Here is a 26,874-nt window from a genome sequence, read left to right as displayed (position 1 = left end):
CCTACTTTCTGATTTGAGTACAAAACCAGAAACCTCAGCATATGTATAATAAAAAACTTTTGTGTTTTGCTGAATCAAGATAACAGTTTTAACATAAGTAATAAACTTTTATCTATGTTCTACATGTATGTATATATCTATCAAATTTTTACATAATTACAATAATCTGAAATTGTGGTTTTCCAGTGTAGCTTTGGTTTTTTTCCCTAGAAGAATGAGCAGGTTGACAAGCAGCACATTTTGAAGAAATCTGAATAGAGAAACATTAGATAATGCAATACTCCACATAATATATTTTGCTCAGTTCAGAGATAAAATTCAGTAATTTCAAGTATGTAAGAGGATATTTATCCTGCTTTAACTGCAAATGCTACTATACCCTGCTATGATGTTGCTAGTGATATTTTCACAATTTTGCCATTACTACTACAGGTTTATAGCTAAACCTATTGGTTAATTTATTAAGTCTCCAATTAAGAATCCTGACCATCACTGTAGATTTCCTAATGTGAAGCTTTTTGTCAATGTGGTGGTTTTAAACTGCAATTATTTTTATTTAATTTGTCTAAACGAATGCACATGAATTGAAGCCTAAAATTATGGTTTCTGTACCTTAGAATAGAATGTGAAGAATGTCACACAGTACTTCACAATAAACAAATGTAAACTCCTAATCTGTATTAATAAAAATAATGGGACTACTCATATGAATAAGTACCTTCACTGGTTAAATTCAAAGTGATGCTCAAACTTGTGAAGGATGGTAGGAGGGGAAGGAACAATTTGGTGAAACACCTTAAATATATGGGTCCTCATGGGCCTCTCCTATCCTTTGCAGCCAAGAGATGCTCATAGAGCATGAATTTCCTGTCACTATTCACCAAAAAGGCAAAGCTGGTATTATAATAGCAGCTTGTTTTCAAATCTCCAGTAATACTTGGAAACAAAGGGTGTAGTTATTTGTCTATAAAGAAATCACTAAGCCTCTGCACAATCTGACCAACAACAAGAAGAAAACACCTCGAACAAAGCTTTCTTCTTATTTTTAGTCATTTCTGTTCAGGTGGGGGAAAATAAACCATAGTATTTTGGGGCACAGGTACAATGGCATTAATGGACAGCCATGATCAGAAAAATAAAATATTGACTTTCAAATGCTATCAAGATTCTACAAGAGCTGTGACTGTTTATAGAATTTGGCAATTCATCTGCTTGCTTAGTTGTAGCGTGGAATTCTGGTATTTAAATCCAGGTGTCAAGAACTGAAAATGTTCACAAACTAAGATGAAGAGAAAATGTATGTTTGTGTGAGACAGGCTGGAGTGGGGAGAAGGAGGGTATGACCTAACTATGCTTGACACTTTCTAAAAGTTAGGATGGCTACTTTTTGCCCAGTATGAAACAGCAGAGCTAAAGTTTTAAAGACCCACTGCCAATGATTATGGGAGTATGAACGTGCTGATAAAATTCCAGGGAGGAAGAAATTTACTATTCTTATTTAACAGTGCTATTAAAATGCTGGTTAAAGTGACTTGTGAACTAAATCTCTACCAGCAAACCCTGAGCACCTAGAATTACTGCTTCTTTTCCAAAGTGAGTGACACCATCATATGCATAAATATAAGTCTGAAATGAGAGTATAAGGAGGATTCAGAATGAGCCATTTAACCTTCCCCCCCCCCCCATATACTGTTTAGGGACAAAACACAGTTGTGCTGTATGCTAGAAACAGCAAAAGCAATTCAGAATCTGCCCCATAGGAAGAAATACTTATTCAAAATATGTCTTTTTGGTACAGCTTGAAATGTATAATCTGTTTTTAAAATGCTGAGCACAATATAAATGCAGATTGTGCAAGATTCTACTAACCAAAAAGCCTAGTCACAGCGTTATGACAGCTTTATGACATTTAACCATCATAGCAAGTGAAAACATGGAAGAGATGGCAGGTGGGAAGAAGTACTTGATATTCAAGAGAAAATATTAATGGATGTGTCTAAAATGTAACTACTTTTTAACATGTCATGCTTAGGAATGTTTGCATAATATTATCCTTTAAATTGCAGTGTGTACATATTAATTTTACAGTGTCACTCCCAATAAGTCTGGCATCTGTACATTCAGTGGGCCCAGTCTAGCACGCTTGCATCTCTCTATCACAGACATTTGGAGTCTCAATTTAACAAGTGGTTTGTAAGCAAGACAACCCAGACAGTCACGAAGCAACATCAGTGTGTGGGGAAAAACTGAAAGCCCCCAAACAAATCATGTTCTAGGAAACCATGTCTTGCCATGTGAAGGGATGCTCCAAGGCACCTCCTGTCCCTTCCTCACATTTATTCTTTCTTAAATTACTTCTTCCCCTGGATAATGCCTGTTACATAAGTACTCAAAGTCCATATGTAAATATATAGATACAAGAGTCCATGGGCAACCTGCAGAAGAGGTAAGAAAGAAAGGAATACAGAACAATTTAGAAATAGGACTGAGGAGTTTAAAAAACAAACAAAAAGCCTCAGTGATAAAGAATTGTAAAGAAAAGCATATGTTCCATACATATCCTTAGTGGCTTGGTATTATATACCTTCTAGCACATTTTTTACCTCTTCTATTCTGCACTCCCCACTTTTGCCTAAGTACATCATTAGATATGTATGAAATGTTGGCTGCATTTTTTTTTCCCTGATTTAAAAATATCATGCTTTTTATTCACAGAATCCCAGAATGGGTCAGGTTGGAAGGGACCACAGTGAGTCACCTGGTCCAACCCCCCTGCTCAAGCAGGGTCACCCCAGAGCACATGGAGGAGGGTTGCATCCAGATGGTTCAATATTCAATAGAAGTAGACAAAAACTGTCACAGAGTTGGATGTGTCTGTCTCATTATCAATATGAGCAGAGCCTTTTCTGCTAGATGGCGGCATTTTGGACTTTGGTTTGATACCCATCTGCAGTGGGAAGCAGGAATTGTACCACAGGTCCTGTAAAATGGGGCTGACAAATACGTGATGTTCTCCTTGTACTACATGAGACACCATAAAAGGCAACACCACCTTGCAACAGTTAAGGTTTCCACTCTATTTACTCTTAGAAACATGAAGAGAACATTACAAGCACCGAGACTCAAGGGGACTAGTGTGTCTAGTGTATGAGTATACATTCCAGCACCATCATTTTCTAGCAGGTCCCTGCCACATTCAGTCTTCAGACTGATACACGGGGAACAGATTTAGACCTGTAAATCTGCCGTTTGCTGGCTTTCATATGTTTCCCTTTGTAATATAAGAAACTTCCTTAGAATTTCTTCACAGTGTAGTTCCTATTCAAGAAGAATTAGATGCGCTTGCTAAAAAGCTTTTTGTTTTGTTTTAAAACCATTGTGAGTTAATAGGATACAAAATCTTTAGGATATATTATCATCTTAAAAGAGAATTGGCACAAAAAAGCTCTATAATTTAAACTTCTTTTATTTATTATTGCTGCTGGTGATTCCAGCAGGGTAGTTGTGAAAAGGCTGGAAAATATTTTAACTCATTTTTAGCAAGCCTTCCTTCCTCATCCTTTCCAGAATTTTTGTCCTGATTGTTTGATTAATTGCACTCAAGTAGATCAGGAAAAACTTTGTCAATACTGTTTAAAACTATACCTAGAGAGGGTTAGAAAAATGAAACTGTTGAGAAATCACAAGACAATTGTAGAACAGCTATTTGTCTTTCCTATATATTATGAAAACTAACCAAGTCACTTCAGGCATAAAAGATGCAGTCATAAAAATAGCATCCTGAAGATATCAGTTCAAACTACAAAATAACACTGCTGGTATATTTAGATGAAATTTCCCTTAAATGTTCCAGGAAAAACTACTTAATACTAAGCCTTTGGACATACGACAGTTTTTAAGATACTGTAAAAATGAAGCAAGTTAGTATCTCATGCAGTTATTCATTTTGAGAAAATGCCAGGGCCACAATAGTTATAGCTTGTAGTTCTTAGCTCCTGTAACTTCTGACATACTACTGTCTGGAGATATTTGAGAAAAAAAAATAAAAATTCCATACACTGTCCTATTCTTACATGTCTGACTAACCTTCAAAAGTAAATCTGAAACTCTACAGATTTAAATTGCTGAAATATTCACATAAGCCACTTTAGGTGACCGATAATTTATGTTCCACTTGCCACATCTTTGTGAAATTAAGAAAGTATAGAATGAAGAAAAAAAAAGGCATTATGGGAAATTGCCTTAAATACTTGCTTTAAAATTATTGAAAAGGTATGAAATCATCTTTTCAGGCTTCCTTCTCCCTGTAATAGTTATTGTAAGAATACTGCAGAAATGATTACATTTAAGAAAGAAAAAAAGACTTTGTGCTTACTTTTGAATCTTGGATATTCTTGCTTTCATAAAAACTGTTTGAATATCCAAGAGTCTAAAGTTAGAACTAGTCTCTGAAAATGTCCTCTGTAACTACTAAGGCTACAAAGTTAAAGAGAGCATGAAAGGAGGAGCTCTTTTATGTTCGCATCCAACCCCTGAAGCACTAATAAAATTATCCAACTTTGCAAGATGTACGGCTGGAGAAAAGAGTTGCCAAGTTTGCTGAGAGCCTGACCCTGCAAGTGGCCTCCTGTGCTCATGCAAAGATCTGTCAAAATCTGTCTTGTCTGAAAACAAGGGCTTTCTCTGTCTGCATGTAGCTCCAAGACTAGAACCCATATATGCATATGCTAACAACTTCGTTTGTGAGCTCTGCACAGAGTATTAAGGACATTTTAACTGGTTAGTTCGCTTAAGGCTCTATATGGTTAGGCTTTCCTAGGTCTACTGACACAGCACAAGAAAAGACATTGTGTATTCCACACCCATTAGAAGGTTCCAAGGTTTGTATTTAGTTTCAAAGGATCTCAAAGAAATCTTATTTTCCTTAAAGAAAGACCAAGAGAATGCTTAGTGGCAGAGATACTTGAAGGGAGACAGGGTTTTGGACCCTGACTTCTCAACTATAAGCAGTGTGCCAGGACCACACTCCTGATCCACTACGGAAGGCTGGATTTCCCCTCTTTAATCAGCTCTCTCAGTGATTGTTGACTGCTTTTATTCTTCAGGGGCCAAGGTGAGATCTGCGTAGGAGGGGCTTGATCCACCTGAACTAAAGCTGTGTTTTAAATGTGTGGGCACAGCATCTGACTCAGCAAGCATAAAATGTGTGATCAAAGTGAGGGAGAATTCCTGATGAAACCTCCGCACGGGAAAAGGCAGATGTATGTGCTAACACCCTAAAGGAAGTCAGTGTGGAGGAGAACAAACCTGGAGAGATCTGCCATACAAGTCACCTAGAGGAATTAGCACAGCTGACCAGTAGATAATACTACATAAGAAGGGAAAATGGAATTGAATTTAGGACTAGTTAAAAATACCACAAATGAAAATACACAGGCAAAGTTAACGTGAGTTGCGGGATCTTCCATTATTGAGAAATACCCTCTTAGCAAACCAAAATGCCACATTAGCTACAGTGAAAGCCACAAGAAATCTTTTTATAATCACTTGTACTAATGTTCATATTCTCGCATCCCCAAGCTGGAAAAGAAACAGCCCTTCTAACAACTTTGAGGCCTCTCTCAAAATTGCACACATACATATATTTTTGTCACCAATTAAAACAAAGGGCCCAGAAAAGCAATTATTTACTGCTGGGCATTATGAAAAAATATCTCTGAATTAAATTATTTTCAATAGTCCAAATTTTTAGCACATGAATTGAATTGCATTCTTTTAATAACAATACTGCCTTTTAAAGGACATTTTGCACTCACCCAGAGATACACGGAATTCTGAGTACAAATACACGCAAACCCCAACACTTGGTCAAGAATCTGCTTTTGTTTTTCTCGTGGTTGTTAATTTTTCAGAGACAAACTGAAACAATGTCCTCTCTACTGATTCTATACAAAACTCACCCTCGTGCACAGAAACAAACACAGTTTTATACTGCACAAGATTTCAAAATAACAATATAGAAACTACCACATGAAGTGAATCCTAAGGTCAGTATGTCCAGTACTAGGTCTCTAAGAGAGGTAGGTCCTCCAAGAAGGTTTAAGTGAGAACAATTTATGGTGAGTCAGTCACTGGTTTATTTTATTCAAGCTTGTATACCTTTTTGGGTTATAGTTTGTTTGTGAATAGATCTCTCTATGTATATGAAACCTGAGTGGAGAATAATAAGATGAATCCTGTGGTTTTGTTCAAGAGTAACACTGGCAACCAGATGCCCTGTGTGAAAACTGTGACTCCAATTTTCACTCCCAATAGCTTTTCCTTATAATGTGCTCTGTATCTGCCAGGAACTTGATGTGCTAGAATAGTCCTAACTTTCTAAAACTTCTGAACATTTCAAAGAGGCACTGTGGGAGTACAAAAAACTTCTGAATGAATTGTCATGCCATTTACCAGAGGTCTTGTGGTATATGCTTTTAAGACTTTTGCCCCAAAATAGCTATTTAGAGCTCTTAATATTTCATAGAGAAACCACATTTACTCCTTGTAGTGAAAATACAAGATGCCATCAGTAGCTCAAAAGAGCATGAAATGTAGATTTAAAATGAAGGAATGAAAAATAAGCATTTTCCTTTTGTATTGTCTTTGCCCATATAGAAAATGCTTGGTCCACAACCTGTGTACTGCACAGAAGCTGTGTAATAACAATACACCTGTATTTTGGCAGACTTTCAAAGCCTCTGAGAAGGCTTTGAAAGTAGCCTTGCAAACTCTAAAGTACAGCTTTTTGGCAGAGAGGTAATTCTCGTAAGAATTGTTGTTGACCACCCATCTACAGAATATTCTGTTATTGCACAGTGTCACAACAGCAACCCAACACCTCAGTCACCAGGCAAGTCATGCAGGCTCACAGCTTCCTACTCCTCAAATGCCAGCAGAATAAGGGGCTCAGCAAAAACGGGAATAATCATAAAAATACTTTGATTCATGTTTTAAGTTGATAGGGAGACATGAAAGGTGCCAAATCAGCTTCCATTTCAAAATCAGTATTAAAGGTCAGCACCGCCCTCCACGCTGGGCTGCTCATCATCACCTGGATTCACCAAGCCCCCTTATTTCATCACATACATGTTCATAAGATGGGATCCAATTAATTCACGGAACTGTACAGGATACATGCAAAGACATATCGTGTCCATGGAGTAGAAGTGTCTACTGTAGCTAATTTTTTCTACTTCATAAAGGCTACAATCATCACCAAGGAGACCAAACAGTTAATAGAATCACAGAATGGTCTGAGTTGGAAGGGACCTCAAAGATCATTTAGTTCCATCCCCCTGCCATCCCCCTGCACGGGACACCTTCCACTAGACCAGGTTGCTCAGAGCTCCATCCAACATGGCCTTAAACACTTACAGGGATGGGGCATCCACAATATCACTGGGCAACCTGTTCCAGTGCCTCACTACTTTCACAGTAAAGAATTTCTTCCTCATATCTAATCAAACCTATTCTCTTCCAGTTTAATTCCCCCTTGTCCTTTTACTACATGCCCTTGTAAATAGTCTCTCTCCATCTTTCTAGTCAGCTCCCTTCAGGTACTGGAAAGCTGCAATTAGGTCACCTCAAGGTCTCATCAGAGCAGAGCAGAGGGGCAGAATCCCCTCCCTCCCCTGCTGCCCACACTGCTTTGGATGCAGCCCAGGACACGGGGGGTTTCTGGGCTCCTAGTGCTGGGTCATGTCCAGCCTCTCACCCACCAGCACCCCCAAGTCCTTCTCTTCTGGGCTGCTCTGGATCTGTTCATCCTCCAGCCTGGATTGATACCAGGGGTTCCTCTGACCCAGATGCAGCACCTTGGACTTGGCCTGTTCAACCTCACAGGATTCCTATGAGTATATCTCCCAAGCTTGTCCAGTATGAAACTTCTTTTGGGGAATCTAATCTCTGCTTTTGGACTTGTTTTCTCAAAAAAAATGACACTGACTGACAGACATATTTTATACAGAAACATAGACTAGGTAATTTTTGAGAGCAGTGGCCAAAGTTAGGAAGTATGGAGAGTCCAGGGAAGAGGCAGGAGAAAATAGTTCATTCACTGGAAATACGATTTTGATGATGAATTTTACTTAATTATTTTAATTTTAAAAATTTAAAAATTGTTCTACAAAAACATATTTGAAGAAATTTTACTGAATTATATTGACTTTTGTTTCAGAAAAATGATTAACACTGTTTAAAGAAACAAAGACTGTTAAAAATAAATTTTCTATTTCAGCCACAATGATTTCTTTTCTCAGATTTCTTTAAAGGAAATAAAAAATATTGGGAGCAATGACTCTGAAGAAAATTTTTAGAAAATCCAAGGGGAAGAAATTTCTCCTTGGTGAGCTGAGATTGAAGAAAGCTTTTTAGGATTTGGCTGCACTACAGAAAATCCCAATGATGAGAAGTTAGAATGATGAGAAGATGATAAGAGAACACCTTATCTAGATTAAAGACGAAGTTTAAAGTATTGGTAAAATGTTAGAGCTATGGAACACTTTAAACACTTCTCTTATGAAATAAGAGAAAGACTTATATAGGAACACCATTATCTTATTTATTATTTTGTCTGTATTTGATTATTTTAACCAGAGCTAAGATGAGTCTATTGAAAAGCACAAAAACTTTAAATCTCAGGCAAACCATATTTGTAAGTGAACATCATATTCCATCCAAAATATATATATATATAATTTATTTTATCCACACTTGTCTCTCCCAACAAGATATCCCATCACTGTATAGGAAAAGCACCAAAAAGTGATCAAATTGGGTGTAGGCAACATTAAAGTTGCACTGTATGCAAATTATATTGCCCAACTGTCTCACTACAAAACCCATTACAATAAAAGAGATGACCAAGTTTTTTCTGCAAACTACCTACAGCTTATAACAACTGAAATTCCACAGGTAAAACACAGAATCCAGCCTACCAACCTATGCACAGCAAGAGTCTAAATTGGTGCTTTGCCTTAATTTCTTTGGTACCCAGCAAATCAGATCATTAGCTGTAATTTCATTCATTCCTAATTGTATTTTATTAATTTCAGATGTACAGAAATGGTGCTTGTAAATTTCCAAAGCCATCTCTACTTCCCAACACCCACTACAGTGTTGCTTTGCCACTCCTGTGATGTTCAAATGCCATCCCTTCAGCTGTCAGCAGACAATCTTGTTTGCAATGCTGAAATAGTGGTAGGTAAAGGGAGACTGACAGGGCCCAGAAAATAAAAATTTAATTTGTTAGGTTTTGAAAAAAACCACAAAATGTAAAGAAACAAGAACAAAAGAAAAGAAGGGAGGGAAATAATAAAAATACACACATCTAGGAAATTAAATCATTTTCTAATTGAAAAGGGCAGAAGTCTTCAAATGTCAACGTTTTTTCTTCTAAATTACAAACCAACAAAGCATTTTGAACATATTTATAATAGATTTTGCAAATTTTTTTCCAACAATACAGAACACCAATCTCTCAGAATTAGTTGCCAAATGTCTGGAAACATTCTTATTTAAAAAAATGTGACTAATCATATTTGCTTACCTGGACAGTTCAACGAAATTCACTGGCCTGAACAGAATGCATTGTAAAAGAAATCTGTAAAAGAGGGAGAAAAAAGTTTCATTATAATTTAATTATTATTAAAAATTATAATTATTTTAAAAATTACTAAGTTTTGTCATATTTTTTATGACAAAAGAGTAAAAAGTGGTTACTATTATAGAGAAATTGCAAGTAACAAAATAATTCTAAACAAAAAGCCTCTTAAAATCTAGTAGGTCACTGTTTTCCCAAAAGATTCCTGAGTGTGTGGCAGGATTACATTTATAGACAATAAACACCAAACCATGCTATTCAAAAAAGGATTCAAGATATCTGTTATGTAGGTGGTATCAACTTCTGTGTATCTTTAATCAGATACAAATGTGTAACTATCATTATTCCTTAAAGGATTCTCAGATGTCCAGCTGGTAAAAAATACCCAAACACATATTTTTCATTAAATGTTCTTCAGGGCATTTAAATGTACGGAGCTCATTTACTTTCTATAACATTTCACATAAACACCATATCAAAACAACACTATTAATGCTGTAATGTGGTTAATATAAACATCAGAAAATGCTCAGCCTGCCTGAGCAACTTTTATTTCTTCAGTAAGTATGGAATATGCTACAGTTGTTAATTACTTAGTCATACAGTACTTCCATGGGAACTCCTCTTCAGTCCATGCACAAACAAACATTCAAGAAGTTCAAGCACTGATATCTTGTGTAAATTTCATTGATTAACTTGTGGTCTGGAGAGACATTCATTCAAATCCTGATGGAAAAAAGGTGATGTTTTTGCTATGGCCCATATAGTCTAATCATGAGTGCTTTGACTGCGTTGCAAACACTGCACAACTCAAGTTCAGCAAATTCCTTTGCAGGAAAAACATTGTCCCAGATGAGTTCCTCAGTGCCAAGAGATCAGGCTGAAAAGTGAACACTTAATTTGGGTCACATGGGCTCAGTTTTTTCAGAGGACTCAGCATTACACTGGACTTTATACATTAGAGATCCTGCTCAGTGGTTTCAGTTGGAGACATTACCACCAAGCATGTTGGAAAACAGGTGACAAACTGAGGTTACAGAAGTGGGAAACACATAACTGCTGAGCATCCCTAAGAAATTGGTGCAATGCACTTCACATCTTGGTGTGTGAATTCTGTGGTAAATCAGAGGACTGAATTTTGTTCTCCTGGGCTTTAATCGACTTTGTCAGGAGACTCCTTTTTCTTGACCTGATATGACCTCAGTCTCTCCATTAGTACAAAGCAAATTCACCCTCAAAGATGGCCCATCCACCTACTTCTTGGATCGAGAATAATATGAAAAAGAAGAGTCTTACCAAGAAAAAATTCCCACAGCACATTTGCAGAAGGTGGTTACACCAAGCTGCACAAGCCACTCTAGTACTGTCTGACTTTACCACTTCAATAATGTTATAACACAGGTTTTCTTGATAAGTAACTGCCTAATCAGGGTGTTTGCAATGCATAAAACCTTCAGAAACGGTGTTAGGAAGCATGATATCTGCCAACCACAATCACCAGCTCCAGCGCTGGAACATGTAGATGATCCTCCAAGAGGTAGGGGAATAACTGACAGTACGTATCACCCTTTCTGCAAACTGGTATGACAGAAGAGTTGTTTGGTAGTGTTTCATTAAATACTTACTGAACCCAAGAAAAGAAACATAGTTTCAATCCTTGACTCTGGAAATTAGGTCTCATAATGGTAGGTCTCAAACAATGTCAACAAAAGACTCCTGAGAAAGGCTGTGATGACAGAGAAAGAGAGTTCTGTCACCTTGAGTCCATTCATCAGAGACAGCAGATACTGGCATATGGAACACCATTCCATATATGAGTATTGGCCAACAAGCCTCACATTTTTCATTAAAAGAGAGGGCAATGACCATGGTGCTGAGAATTTCTGAATAGATTGATAAATAACAACAAGAAAAGGTACAGACAAACTGCAAACCCTGTCAAATCAGCCCCATTATCGTCAAAAACTAGAGTGTATCCTGCTCAATAGAAGGGTTCCTCTTGCTCCATTAGCACTCTTCTGATGTAGACAGACAAACTTATTTAAAAACTGGGATTTGGGTCAAACAGCTTTGAGATGAGAGGGTAAGGTCCTTACCATTTTGCTTGCCATCTGCCTGTTTGTGACTTTTGAGAACTTCTACCTCATTTCAGAAGAACATATCATCTGACTTATCCTCCCAGTCCCAACTCCAACCCTGTTACTGGGTTTATTCCACTGGACTGTGCAGGTAACTGTAGATAAATCAGTTCCTCTGCTCAGATAGCAGGGAAATTTTGAGCAGTGTAACAGCAAGAAAACTTGAGCAAATGCAAAAATAGTGAAAAGAAGACTGATGATAGGATAAAGGATAAACTAAACTGGTGACTATGCCTTCGTAAGATTTGCCATATATAATCCTTTATTCTCAGGTCCCACACAGGAGTGGAATGAGTTGTATAAAACAACAACCAAACAAAAAATAAACCTAAAACCAACAGAAAACACAACCAGAATCTACTACTGTGCAATCCACTGGCCAAACAATCCAAATGTGCCCAGAACAGCAAGACATTCAGGAGAATACCTGTCCCTCCATGTTTAAGACAGCCGTATTTGTCTGAGAAAGAATACTACTTTGTGCACTAAAAGTCAACAATCTTGCTGATGACTGCTCCTCTACCTTCTTCCTGACAGTGTTGTAAGGGAAGCTTTGGATTTGAACTCCAGTCACAACAGTTATATCCCACCATCTTTAATCACCCATGGTTAGACTCCAGAAACAAATATGGATAGTTCTGATGATTATATTTGTTTAGAATTAAAGAGAAAACTATCCGTCCCTGTCAGACTTCTGGGTACCTTTGTTGTTACTTTCAGAATGATGACAGGCATGAAAACTAAGCAACAGTAAGTGCATTAATGACAGACCGGATGCAATTTACTTATCTTGGCCACATCTCAAAACTGTGATGGTCACCCATCCCTGCTGATGCAGGCATTGCTGCCAGCACTCCTATACCAGCCAAAAGTTCTGAACATATGACTCTGCTCTGGGGAAATAAAAGAAGCAGTTCCACTTCCTTCATTAATTATGTCTCAGCCTCTTTCAGAGCAAAAGATACTGCTCACCACTCCTTGGTGCACTTATCTCTCTATTGCTTAGAGAAAGTAACTTGGATTCTTTACCTTCTAATGATTCAAAAACAAACTGTTATCACCACTCTCACTAGAGGAACAGGTATCACAAGGAGTCTGACAACTGAAGATGGGTTTTTTTACCTGTGATGAAGTCCAAGCAAGAAATGAAGCAAGTTTCCCTTCTAGTTTGCAGAGTCTGTAGGCATAGTTGCCGACTTCTTATTTTCAAACTGAGCACATATGATAATAGCATCAAGGTACTGGGACAATTATCATGCAATTCTAAAGACACAAATTTTTCAGTCACTTTAGAGGAGAACAGTGTTTTTAGTCTCTTCTTATTCTTTAAACATTTAATAGTAATCCTATTTTACGCGTATTAATTTAAATCATAATGAGATTTGCAAAGGTATTGATTTCAGTGGGAGTTAAGGGCTAAATATCTATATGGAGCCACAGCCTTCATCCTATTAAATCTCTACATTTACTGTCTGCACACAAGTCATTATAAAACAGGCATTATTCAAGAAAGAACTCAATAGCAAGAGAAAACCCCAATTAACAAGGAATTCAATGCAATTATGGAAGTTCGGAAGTTGCCTGGGGTTGTGTTTGCCTGTAAATCACTGGGGAAAGATGAAAAGGGAAGGGTTTGTTTCATCCCCACTTCCAAAGTATTATTTTAACTTCAGGTCCACATTATTAATTTTTAAAACCTGAAGTATCAGGACTTCTACAAAGTCACAGGTTGGGAACAAAGGTGCCATTAACTGGGTTTCTGGGAGATCTTTATTTTGCAACACTGTCATCAGAGCTGGGGTTATCCCTATCAATAGCTAAAAGCAACAGACTGGAGTTCTTGTCTAGAGCTCTTGGATGTTTGTACATAATTAAACTGGCTTTTCTGACCCTAGTCTGAAGACACTAAAGTCAGGTCAGCACAAACAATCCAGGAATGTACATTATAATGCCTAAGCTTCTTACATCCACTTCCACACCCATTATGTGAGAAAAGGAAAACAATTAAGAATGGAGGGCCAACAGAAGTGGACACTGGCTAAATAAAGTTGGACTTTTTAAAGTATCAGAACCTGCCTTATTTTATTATTACACACTCAAGTCTTTCTATAAAAAATGGCATGGTAAATCCTCCAGCTAACAATGTAAAGTCAATGGATAAAAGAAATCTATCAGTTTATGTACCCACTTAAAAAAGTTGTGGAAGCAGGAGAGTCACGGTTGAATCACCTTTGTGATAGCATCGAGGCATTTCAGGACAGCTTATATTTATTTGCTCAGTGTTTTTATGGCCTTGTTATGTGTAATACTGCAAGGGGCTATATACACCCTCTTACACCAGCAAACTACTGAGCTGGTTACAAACACAACAACGAATATGCTGAGTGAACTTTGAGAGCTGCACATTCCTCTTTTTGGCATGCAACTGTTTTATCCCCTGTGTCAGCCACCCACAGCTTTCCAGCTTGGAATCAGGCTTCTGTTCTCAAGGTGGATTCAGATACATCATAATACATCACTCTTGGAAGGATGATGTTTATTTTCACAGTTTTTATCCCTAAGACTTTCCTAGAAAGCAACGAGCTGAACCTAACAAGGGTTCCCAGGGTGACCCCAATGGCCCCAAGAGACTTGTGGCTGTACTCAGCATGCAGTGACACAAGGCAGAGATACTGCTTTCTCCATCTCAGTCCTCCTGGGAGAGATAGCAGCCTGTACATACACTGCCAAGACTGAAGGAAAGACACACAGTTTGAGATGGATCTTAGACTGGCTGTTCTAACTTGATGCTCCCATGAAATAGAAATATGGTTGAAAAAAGTGAAGGATGCTCAGGCTTTGCAACAAGGGAGGAAGGGCCTGAGCTGAACTCTACCAACAGTGAGAAACAACTCCATCTAGGTGGGTGTGGACATGACCCTCACTGTGGCAGTTCCTGAGGGCCTATGACAGACCATCAACACCCCAACACTGAAGTCCTATCTAAATTAGTTAATTTTTCTCATCAGGAAAAGCTCTGGCAAACCTATTTATGCTGTTTACAGTAAAAGTAATGCAACCAACATGAAAGAGTTTGCACTGTCCAAGGGGGGCACACAACTGAATGACAGCAGGTTTGTCAGACAAGACCAGTTCTGATCAGATTAGGGAACTACAACAAAATAAAAATTATATTACAGGTGCAGAACTCAAAAGTATAAAATAGTCTAAAAAAGTGCTAATTCAAATAAAATTGTTTGCATTTTTATTCGAAAACAAAATTATACATTTCAGGAGGAAAAGACTGCTAACACTGGAGATGGTAATGAATGCATGCATAAAGAGTTAACAGAATCCTCCAAATGGTATTGAAAATGCTGATACTCTTTGAATCTTAATATTTTAAAAAAATCCTTTTTTTGTAATGTATATTTCCAGCTAAACAATCTGAAACCCTGAAAAGTCATATTTAGTGCAGAAAACCCTAAAGAAGTCACCTACCAGTACCTCAGATGCCATTAAAACTGGAACTGAATAATTTTGTAGTGAAAAAAGTGTTAATGGTATTTTCTCAATTTGAAATAAGTACTTAAGTATGAGAAAAACCAAACTCTCTTTCTCATGTGTTAGTGTGACCAAAGACAAACTATAAAGAGAGATTTTCTTGATATGGATTTTTTTGTTCGTTTGTTTGTTTTTAAAATAATTTTTATTTTGTGGACAGTTGTGTATCAGAAGCATAATATAGAAAAATTAAACAAACATTTTATTAAATGAATTTGAGATGTTTAAGGTCCTTGCAAATGTTGAGTGATTTGGGGGTGAGAACTTAAAACTTCTTTCCCCAGAAAAAATCTATTTTATTTTGTAAGACTTCAAGTTTCACTTCAGTTCTCAAATTAGGGGTGAAACTATACTCAAACACTTGGGTCTGCTAATTGCAGTCAGATTCCTACAACGATACACAAGCAATGACCAGTTTACCAACACAACGCCTTTATAACTGTTTTTTGGTTTTTAGTGGTAGTTTCACTCACTGTTAAAAAGAAAGAAGAGTCTTTAAAGTCTTTTTTCCTCCTAAACTACTTAAAACAGGATTAATTTTAACATACTTACTAGGGGTTGGATTGCACTGTAAGCCCATTATAGCAGAACAAGAGATGTAAAACCTCCACTGCATCTGGAGGAGGATCAGAAGACACATCCACATCTCCCACACAGCCACTGTCCCCTGCAGATCACTCCCCGTGGCAGGTACTTTGTGGGGAACCATCCTGGAAACCACCATCTTTATTGCCCTTCTAGAAGGCAAAAGCAGATTTCTCTTTTCCTGTTGTTCCCTGCAGCTTTTTCAGAATCCGAAGTGTCTCCCCATGCACAAGAAATTCCACACCCATGTCCAAATGCCAGCAAAAGGTAAAGACATTCTAGATGCCTGTTCCAAACAAGTACAACATCGAACTTCACCCTGTTTTGCTGTGACTGTGAATGCTGCTGTTTGTAAAACCTTACCACGAACTCACCCCTGTCTTATACACCAGAACATTCGAACTCAGTGATGTGCTACACTTAAGAGTCCATGCAGAACAAAACTGAATGCACCGTTGAATACCAAATACCACACAGGAATAGTAGCTCAAAACCTGATCTCAGATACCTCACTAGAGGTGTAGAGGAACTCCATTAAACCATAAAACCAGAAAAAAAGAAAGCACATTCCTCTCAGCCCTGTCTCATTACATTAGCACTTCTTTTTTATTAAATAAAAAAAAAACCAAAAGCAGAACAGTAAGTATTACATTATTTATTTATCTAGTAGAGTAACTTGTTTAAGATTTTCGGCATTATTTTGGCTGAGCTTTGTAATTTGTCTTGTAACATTCTCTAATATACCACATGAATGGAAAGTTGCATTTCAAAGAATGGCAAAGCCACAAGTTACGTAACAACGGCTGCAAAGTGGAATCTGTTTTAATTCACAATAGGTATAATTAACATAATAGAAATTAATGACATTATATTTCAGTGCATCTCTAAAACCACTCCAGATGTTTTGTACTTTCAATACGGCATTTGTATTTACTTAAATTCTTCTTAAAAAAGGTTTGTAGAGGAACAGTACATAGACCTGGAAGCTAAACGCCAAATTGCTCATTTTTTCACTAGTGTGACTAAACAGGAGAAAATTATATTCTGTTTGCTGCTCACCCCCTCAAACAAGTCAAACAAAAACCTCAGCTAACAAATCTATCCAAATATAGTGTTATACAGGAGGTGGGATGAGATGACATGTCACTCTGTACTTTGTTTTTTCCCTATGAAACTGTATGGCCTTAGCAAAGTAAAGAAAATAAAATCACAAAACAAAGAAAAAACTCAAATCCCGGAGATTCTCAAAGACATTATTTGAATATTTCATCTTCTAAATCCAGTCAGAAACACTCTGTACTTACATTTTGTCCTAAAGATTATTCTCTACCTTAAAACTTTGACATCTGTTCCTAGATAAATTCCAGTTTTTCCCGGTACAGCTTCAGTATTCCCGCTGCTTACCCTACTGTTGACTGCCTCATCCCTCGGTATTTTTCCACATAAGTCACATCCCCCACCCACAACTATTTTTACATCAGGAACCTGTTGCTTGCATGGCCAAACACTTACCTACAATGCATTTTGCACTATCATGACTAAGAAAAGAGCTGTGGTTTTGTCGCCCATGTGAGCCCAGCTCGCTGCTCGCAGCCAGCCCGGGGTCTCCTCCTGGGGCCCAACACAGACAACTGGAGCTGTTGGAATTTACAGCACCGCCGTGACCTCTGCCTTTAACCTTGAAAAAGCTTCGTTATCTCTAGAGCACCCTTCTTCCCTCTGGTAACACAGGCAGATTCCTTTCAGAGGCTTTTCAGCTGGAGAGAAGTAATTATTTTCCTTCTGACTATTCTAACAGAGAAAGCTCACACAAAATGTTTGTCTTTGCTGCAAACAATAAATACTCTGATTTCTGATGTTTCTATGATCTACCCTGTCTGCACAACTTCATCCACAACACTAGTCTTTCACTAATCAAATAAAATAAATTGACATATGCATTCCAGTGACCACTACTGTCACTCTCTCCCACTTCTCCAACATACTCTGCCTCTCCTTTTCCACCTCCCCAGTTATGTCTTGAGCTATGCAGCCTACCAGGAGAAAAATTCTTCTGTTATTATATCCTATTGCCTCATTTTCTTCCATTTTTTTATTTCTGTTCCTGTATGTCTGACTTCCATGAACAACCATCAGTTCCAGAAATATACCCTCTTACAAAGTACTTGCTTGCGTTGCTCCTCCACTTACTCCTCTCTTAATGGGGCATTTGATAAAAGTTTTCTCTTGTTCCCTGGCATCTCCTTGGGATGGACCAGGTAATTCAATTGTTTTCTGCTTAGGTCATGCCCAACCACAGCACAAAGAACTGTCTTCCACTAAGAAGCGTCTCTTGTTTCTGACACAAGAGTAGCCCAGTACATTGCTGATCTTTCCATCCTCTTAGGTGAATTGGTTCCATGCCTTCCAAGCTATTAAAAAAGTCCTTGGTGCATGGATACAGCATATACACATTCCAGCCTAACCAGGGTGAGGTACTTAGACAAGCTTTATTACTGAATAATCCAAGCACTTAACAAGCTTTAGGTATTTATCCCCCCAACAGCCCTGTAAGAGATCCCTATTTTTACCTGATGGGGAACTGAGGCATAGGAAAACTACTTATGCTACTTAATGGCAGGATATCTGCGATAACTCAGGAACCAAAGCTAAGTCTCTGATAACCCAGACTAGAATGCTAATCTAAAGACTATTCCTCCTACTTCCTGAATGATAAGGGTTCAGCAAATCTTATGTATGTGAATTTTTCCCTCGCTGCCCTTGGAATGATCTGTGCACAGATGAGTTATTTTGGCTGGCTTGAAGACAAAGAAATGAAGTGCCTTTTCTTCCCTGTGTACACCTTTAGCCAGAAACTGTTTAGCCATTCGTGTTTTACTGTGTGCAGCACTTTTAATTTTAGTCTGTGATATAAAAATGGATGGGCCTATAGCTATTACCAGATGCTGTTAAAGAAAATAAAACAACAGAAGAAAGGGAAAGAGAAAGAAATATGTTACATATGGTTTCTGTGCAGAATTCCAAAGCAACAGTGAAATCTATGCTATTTTCAGTACCATCTTCTTTCCTTGGGAAATTATGGCCCATCACAGCACACTGTTCAGCATCCTTTGTCAAAGTTTCAAATATGGAGGAAAAACAGTCAAAATTCTAAGCATTGTTCTATTCAGGATGATGATATCAGCTTTCTTTACTGAAGACTGAACAGTTCTTGACTCTGTTTAAATGAGATAGCTCTACTATCTCATGAAGAAATACTGCCTACACAAAGATAGCAGCCAGAGGTAGCCCCTATGACTTTGCCAGTGCAACTCCTCAGATACAAAGTTATTACAAATTATTACCTGCATCAGACAGGTAAGTCTGCTGAAGAGAGGGGCAGGTTCAGGGGAAAGAAGAGGCAAAGGTGACAAACACTCTTTACAAATCATTTGCCTAATGCAAACAAAATCATAAATAAAATTATTCCCAGTGAACAGGTAGAACTTTGGAAAGTAAAATAGTTTTTGTTCCTCATTAAACAAAATCTTTATTTCCTGGGACTAAAACTATACAACCTCTAGGTCCAAGTTTACATGAATTTCAAAACAAAAAAAAATATTCTTTCTAAATATCAGCAACTCTATTAAACAAGGTATCTGCTTCAAACTGAATACTTTCCACATCCCATGAATTGATCAAGTCAATCCAAGTCTACTTTTTATTCTCTAAGTTTCTCAAGCTAAGATGAAAAGAACATCTGATGACGGGTAGTCCATTTAAGCAACTTAGATTGCACCTATATTGCTTTTCCTATAGCAAAGTGTAGTTTGTGCTCAGGTGGAAATCTGAACATCTCTTATCTAGTTCACTTCATAATTTATAACCTACTAAGCAATATCAAGAATGTTGAAAATAGCAGCTTAAAATTATATCACAGGAACAGGAAGAAATGGCCAACTGTGTTCCTGGGAAGAAATAGCCAATTTTGTTCCTAACTCATTAAATATGATCATGAAACTTTTTTTGTGTAAAAGAATAAATACTATTGTAATGATCAAAGACGACCATGTTCTGAGGTTAGTTAACTTCTGTAAAATTTATAATAGCAAATATTCTTTATGAGAAGCTATCAGAGCACTGCTGCTACCCTGGTGGGGACATGCTATAGTATTAAAATGTACAGGCAAATCACTTCTATCAATACATGTTATCCCTTGTTTCCATGCACACATGTGAGCTACAATGTCCATTTATGGATAACAGTAGATCTAGATGAAATTACCCCGACTTAGTGATTTGTCCGAAGTTGGAACTTTTAAACTAGGCCATACTGAATCTAAAGGGATCCCTCCCACCCCACCCCCACTCCCCCCAAAAAACAAACAAAATAAAACAAACAACAACAAGAAAAAAAAAAAAAAAGACATTCAAAACAAGGCCCTGCATGCCATGAAGTCTGGCACAATCTTTACCCATAACAAGGCTATGAATGAGCACATGGCATTCTCAAGTACTACTATGCTAACATTTAGTTTGATATATCTTACAGATGGCAGTATTTTGCCACAGCAGGGAGAAGGTCTTGGCAGGGAAGTACAGAAAACAATAAACACTGAAGTTTTTAGAACTGGATTTTCAGAAACTGGTCTCCATGTTTGTGACATCTGAAGCTAGTCTGGAAATAAAGCCTTTAATTTCCTCTGTAGCTGTTGCCAAGAACACAAGGAAACCCTGAAGGGAAGAGGAGGAGATGAATGAAGCAGGATGTGGAAGGTAAGGATTCACAGCAGTAGGATGCTGTGGTGTCCTCCCATGGCAAATAGGGTCCATGGGTCCACCTGCAAAATCTCAGGCTACCAAAAGTAAAGCTTAACTACCAAAACCCCCCAAGATATTTGTGGAGGGTAATCCTCCAGGGTACTCAACCTTGCAGCAGTCACAAAGGCCTTCTATACAGCTTGCATCTTCGTGAATCAGCATTAGCTTTCCATGATTTGTATTTACCTACAAAACCACCTTAACATAGCAAAGGAAATTAAAAGATTGTGCTACTCAAAACTAGAACCAATAAATAGCCGTACCTCAGTTAGCAGAAACCTCTCCTTGCTTCCAGTACGGCCCAAATGTCACTGTAACGACGAACCATCTTCTGCATCCCTGCACTGGGGATATGGGGACTGCAGGAGCAAAGACAGGGACATGGGGTTGCCAGGGCAGTGGGGAGCCATCGCTCTCCAGCCTGTCCCTTCCCACAGCCCCCACTGAGGTGAGCTGGGCCAGGCTGGGGATGGTGATCAGGGTCAGGAATGGCCCAGCCATCCCCGGTGGCCACTGCAGGCCCTGGTGCTGGCCAAGAAGGCAGCCCTTGAGATGGGATGGGATAGAATTGGGGTTAGGGTGGTACCCAGCTCAGCGGAGCCCAGGGCTGGGAAGGCTTGTGGTGTGTCAGGACCAGAACTGAAATGTAGTTTTGAAAAGGAGGGTGAGCCCCCCTGAGGTTTCTCACAGCTCTCCTCGGGGCTGGACACCTGTGCCCCCAGCCAAGGAAACCAAACATGATGTGGAAGTGGGCAAGGGGTGTTCCCATGACCTTTGAATGTATAATTTGTACTAACAGATACCTATGCACCACATTCTACTGCCCTTCTGAGCATCCAGGCAGTGAATAAACACAGTGCCTGCCTCACTGCCTTCGTGCCATGGCCAACCTCGCCAAGTCCATGTGGGATAGTGGTTGTTCACTCTCCTCTTCCAGTAGGAGGATTTACTCATAACACATCCCCACTCCTCCTAGAAAAGAGGAGCCAGAAGGCACAGTGAGTCACCACTGCCTCTCTGCAGTGCCCTCCGGATGCACCGCTGTGCCTCATCATCCTCCACACAGGAGAACTGGTAAAATCCCACATGATTCACAGTCTCTCACTGAAAGCAACATTTACCATCCAGAAGAAAGAGGGCAACTGTGCACAGAAGGCTTTGCAGTTTGATGGGCAAGGCTCCTAGCAAACATAGGAACCAGGCCTCCAGCCTTCTGTGGTCTTCCTAGCAGTGCTCCTCAACATACTGACTAAAAGCTGCTGGTAGCCTGTAAGATATTGCAGGATAAACTCCAAAAATATTGTAGGATTTAAAAACAGAGAGAAGAAAACATATGCATATCTCTGCACATGCAAGCCAGTACACAAACAAGCAGGGAAAACAAACCTCAAAAAAAAGCTTCCAATGTTTTGCTTCATTTTTATCCATTGGTAAATGAAAACCACTGCACTATCACTAAGAGGAAGGTCTCTGGTTTTTGTTCTCCAAAAGGTTCAGTAGCCCTTTCATTAAATAGGACTGGGAATCACTACTATAAAGCACTCATCACTGTAGCAGCAGAGATCCTCCTGAGTAAATTAGATCTGCACTGTACGGCACCAACTCAATTGAAAGGAGCTATTTGCTCTTCAACCCATTCTTTAATGTTTTTTAAAAAAATAGATTGTTGAAAAAATGTTTTATAATGATCATTCTGCTGCTGGTAGTGGAAATACTTTATCAACAGCAGCTCTGGAAGATGTGTTGGGAGTTAGTTTTTCATATGAGATACTCATTTACTGAGGATACTACTTTAGAAAGCCAGCTTGTCATTTCAAGCATTCACAGCATTTTTCTTTTCATTTCCTTGACCATTTTATGTTCAAATAAAGCCGTTCAAATGATCTCCTCAGCTCCTAGGGGTTTTTTTATGTCTTAGTTTATATCTTTATCTTTTTATTCAGTTTCTCAGCTCCTGAAATAACAAACATCACTGTTATCATAAGCAAGGTACTGCTACCATACATAAGCAATCTAGTCCTGCTTTCCCTGTGACATGTTCCAGGTTAGGAAGGAAGCTAAAGGTTATACTAAAGTCACAAAACAATGGATTTTGTATCCTGGTTTTTCCTTCCTCAAAAGCTCTTCCAAACTGTCATTGGGCATACCTTCAGCTTCCAGCCTGTAAATCCAGAAGGCAAATGAGCAAAGTCACCATGAGAAAGGTGGCACACATCACATACTAGGCTATGCAGGTAACAATGGGAAAAGCAGCTGCTACTTTTTTTTTGCAACACAGTGTCCAAGTCTACCTTAAAAAGCTGCCCAAAGCACATCAGAGATGTCTAAAATTCCAATACTTTCTCCAGCGAATTGCTCAATACCTTTTTCCTCAATCTGCACTAGTTGAGAGTTTTTTAAAAAATGAGCAAGCATGACTCATTTTTATGACCAATGCACCATTCGCAAAATGCTTTCCAACCAGATTGCAGTTCAAATAAGACATGTGTATTGTTGCAAAACAAAATATGCTGGCTGAACAGAATGTATTCATCTATATTAGTTTTTCTTTCTAAATCCAGCACACTGGGAGCTAAATTAATCTGCTGAGTGCTAAATTCATCTACTGAGAGCTACTGTAGATTCAGGGAAATGTTTTGAGTGCTGTAGCAAACAAGTCTCCCTCACTCAGGAGCCCTCTGTGGGCTGTTGGTGTTTTAACCATTTTGTCTGCTTCCAAGCAAGCGAGCAGCTGATAGATGAGGGAAACGCTCATTGATTTGCAGAGGCAGCACCACAGCCAATCAGCCCTGGAACGAGGCACAATCACGAATCTCTCCAACTATGCATATTTATATGCAGCTGTCGTACCTCCGAGTCTCCAGGGAATACCGAGTGCTTGTGTGGCCACCAACACACACAATGCTATCCTGCAGCCTGCTCTCACTTAACTATGGTGGGGAAAGATGAAATATACTTAAGCACATTTTATTTTCCCTGGCTGGGCTACCCCAGCAAAGTACATGTCTAATACGAGTACACTATACTCCCATAAATCCTTATTCCAGAGGCATTTTCAAAGGGCCAAATCATTTAAAGGAAACTAACATCTTGAAAGAATGTGCTTTCAGTAGTGTAGGCTGAACTACAACAATACAGCAACAGAGACAAGCATCTTGCCAACAGTGTCAGTATTAAGGAAAGGGTAAGAGAAAGAACCTTCCCTTGTGCCAGCCACAGGGACACTAGACCTGTGCTCAGGGACACTAGACCTGTCCTGAATGTAACTCCTCAGCTCAGAGATGGGGGACAGACAGGGGTTTGGAAGAGTGATGTGGGGTTTTCCTTTCGGCTTGGCAAACTGTAAGACTTGAAAACAAAACCAAAAAGGGAGAGGTCTGTGGAGCTGAAAGAGAGAAGTCTGAGCAGAAATGCAAATAGAGAAATGAAAGAGAAACGCGGTCGATCTGGCACTTGGCGGGAGGTTGTGAAGTAAATGCACTGAGGATTCAGAGGAGACTGGCTAATCTATTTAATGGTCAAACCTTTAGTTGTCTACTGAAGGAGAACGACATTTAAAGTTGTTTCTTACAGTGTAAGGGCACACAAAGCTTCTGCTGACTTGTATCAGAAAAAAGACAATAACGGAACCCAAACTGTGCACCATCGAACAGGAGCCGAAACAACGCCTACAATGTCCATGTACAGGTGAGTTTGCCTGCCTGTGGTCAGGCTCCTCACAGCTGAGCTCACCGGCACATTCCCTTGTGGAAAGTCTAGCCTAGGAGCTCACTTGGTGTTTTACACAGAAAACTAGCCCTCCCAAGCTGGACCTTGCTGTTCAAGCAAAGTCATGCTTGCAAACAAGGGTGGCACGCACAAGGCTGAAATCTAAAATCATTACAATCCAAAGCCATAAATAAAATTCATATTTACATATATTCCTAAAATATCTTCAATGAGTTGCTGGGAATACTTGCATTTGCTACTCCCTTGCAAGCAAGCCATGCTAAGACATAAAAGGGGAAAAAGAAAAGGACAGAGTATTTACAATTGAAAAAAAGACTACAATTGGGTTCTATTTATTGTGGCAATCACATATAAATTTAACTCCTACTATGAAATTATTCTCATATTTTCAGTTCCAAAGAACAATAGAAAAAGGCTACCACTAAATGCCAAAAAATAAATCTCCTACATACAGTATATATATGCTAAATAAAACTGCTAATCTGAGAAAGATTGTTACAGAAATCTACACCATTATAAGATCAAACTCCAAGTGGTATTGTATCAAAATGATGAAAATCTTGCATGGATCAGGAAATGAAGCAAATGGACCTATTTTATCTTCAAGTTTATTACTGAAAATGGGTTTTACGATTTGCTGTGCATAGTTAAAGTGCTACCCAGACAAATTACAGCTGCTCTTTTAACCTGAACATAAGATGGCACAGTTCCAGCCAATCTGAAGTATGGTTTCTAGGCAGGATGTCAAATCTCAGCCCCCTGGGTTCCAGAATGATGGATTGAACCTTGAAAGTTGCAGCAGAGCAGCATATGTGATTTCTGTACTGTATTTTGATCACTCATGAATATATTAAAGCATGTCCATGCATGCTATTCAAAGCTTTGGTTTATTGCTTTAAACTATCATTAAAAAAAAAAAAAAAAAAGGGCAATTTTTTTCCAAAGGTAAACAAACACATACTAAAAATGTAATGCTAATTTAAAGGTATATAAATTAGGTTATAAATTTGTGGGTGTTCTTTTGCTTTGTTCACTGAAAAAGGATATTAGATAATGATGCAGTGAAAGGACACCATTTTAGAAGCTAGATCTCCTCACAAAACTATTGGCATATGCTGCCTACAAATTTTAAAAAAAAAAAAAGTCATGAGTTTTTGCATTATCAACTAATGCAAGTACATAACAACAATGAATCTTTTTTAAAAGAGTTTTTGGCATGCAAACACACTGTCCAAATGTTAGACATCAGACACACTTCTCCACCTGCTCATTCAGATGCTCCAAATGTTGTCATACTTCAATTTCCTTAATTTATTATCCTCTTTTGTGTCCCTTTTCCCTTTTGTGTCCCTTCTCCCTTCAAGAATGTTGCCCCTACAAAATTACAATTAATCCAAGAAAAGATATCTCCCAAAATGTCCTTTGTAAAGCTGGGGGAAGGTTGAGGACACTCATACCACATGTGGAGGTTACTGCAGAGTTCACCTGGATTGTGCCCTCGACGAGAGGCTCCTGGGACAGGCAGAGTCTCGTGCTGTGTGCTGAGAGCACAGTGGGGGGCTCTGGGCTCAGACTCTGAACACCATCACAGCACAAGAAATAAATATGTTAGCGACACCATCATATTGCACACTGAACCCCATGGAAGTCTGTAGCTGTTCAAGATGCACATAAATGCACACTGTAGAGTTTTCAGAATCAGGGACAGAGCACAGTTCCTACAAGATTGGGACAGCTTCGAGGGGATCTCACTTTTAACAGAAGTAAAGAACAAAAAAAAAAAAAAAAAAGGAGTGGAAAGTCAACATACAGCAATTTAATGACTGATTTGTGCAACTCTGCGTTTTAAAAGCTCCTAATTTACATACTTTTCAGCTAGTTAATGTCTGCCTCCAGGACATGGTTTTAAACACGGTATTAACATTGTGACTTTGCTGTTTTTTCAACTTCTATGGTTTTACTCTTTAGAATCCTCGTGTTTATGACGACAATAAAAAAATACTTTGATTTGTAGTTTAGTAACAGTTACCAGCTTCTAGCTCAAGGTTGGTTTTGAATATATCCTAAAAACATATTAGCCATATATTTTACATCACGTAGTACAATTTCAGAATCTGGTTAATTTGTGTTTCTGTAAGACTATTAGTTCAAAATCACCCTTTTAAATTTTTTTAAGTTACTACATTGGCCAAGACCATAGTATAGACTCTCAGAGAAGACCAAGACAGGGAGGCACCTCTGGAGATTTGCTGGGCCAACCCAGCTCAGAGCAGGCTCAGCCAGAACAGATTGCTCAGGGCTGTGTCCAGTTGGGTTTAAAATATCTCCAAGGATGGAGAATCCACAGCCTCTCTGAGCATTCTGCTTCCTTGCTGGCCATGCCCAGAGTAAAAGTTGCGGGTTTTTTCCAATTTCTTTAAATAGAATTGCTTATTG

General features: G+C 38.6%; 1 long non-coding RNA gene across 6 annotated transcripts in view; it reads right to left on the bottom strand.

Moving 5' to 3' along the window:
• Window positions 1–26,874, bottom strand: part of LOC126648605 (uncharacterized) — a 292,288-nt gene that overhangs the window by 54,846 nt on the left and 210,568 nt on the right. For all 6 annotated transcript variants that reach the window (XR_007630844.1, XR_007630840.1, XR_007630843.1 and 3 more), the window contains one exon: window positions 9,590–9,643. This is a non-coding gene — a long non-coding RNA (uncharacterized LOC126648605). The remainder of the gene's footprint in view (window positions 1–9,589; window positions 9,644–26,874) is intronic.

This window comes from Myiozetetes cayanensis, unplaced genomic scaffold, assembly GCF_022539395.1.
Source record: "Myiozetetes cayanensis isolate MyiCay16 unplaced genomic scaffold, myiCay2020 scf5-8, whole genome shotgun sequence".
NCBI lineage: Eukaryota > Metazoa > Chordata > Aves > Passeriformes > Tyrannidae > Myiozetetes > Myiozetetes cayanensis.
This window is presented reverse-complemented; position numbering and strand designations above follow the sequence as displayed.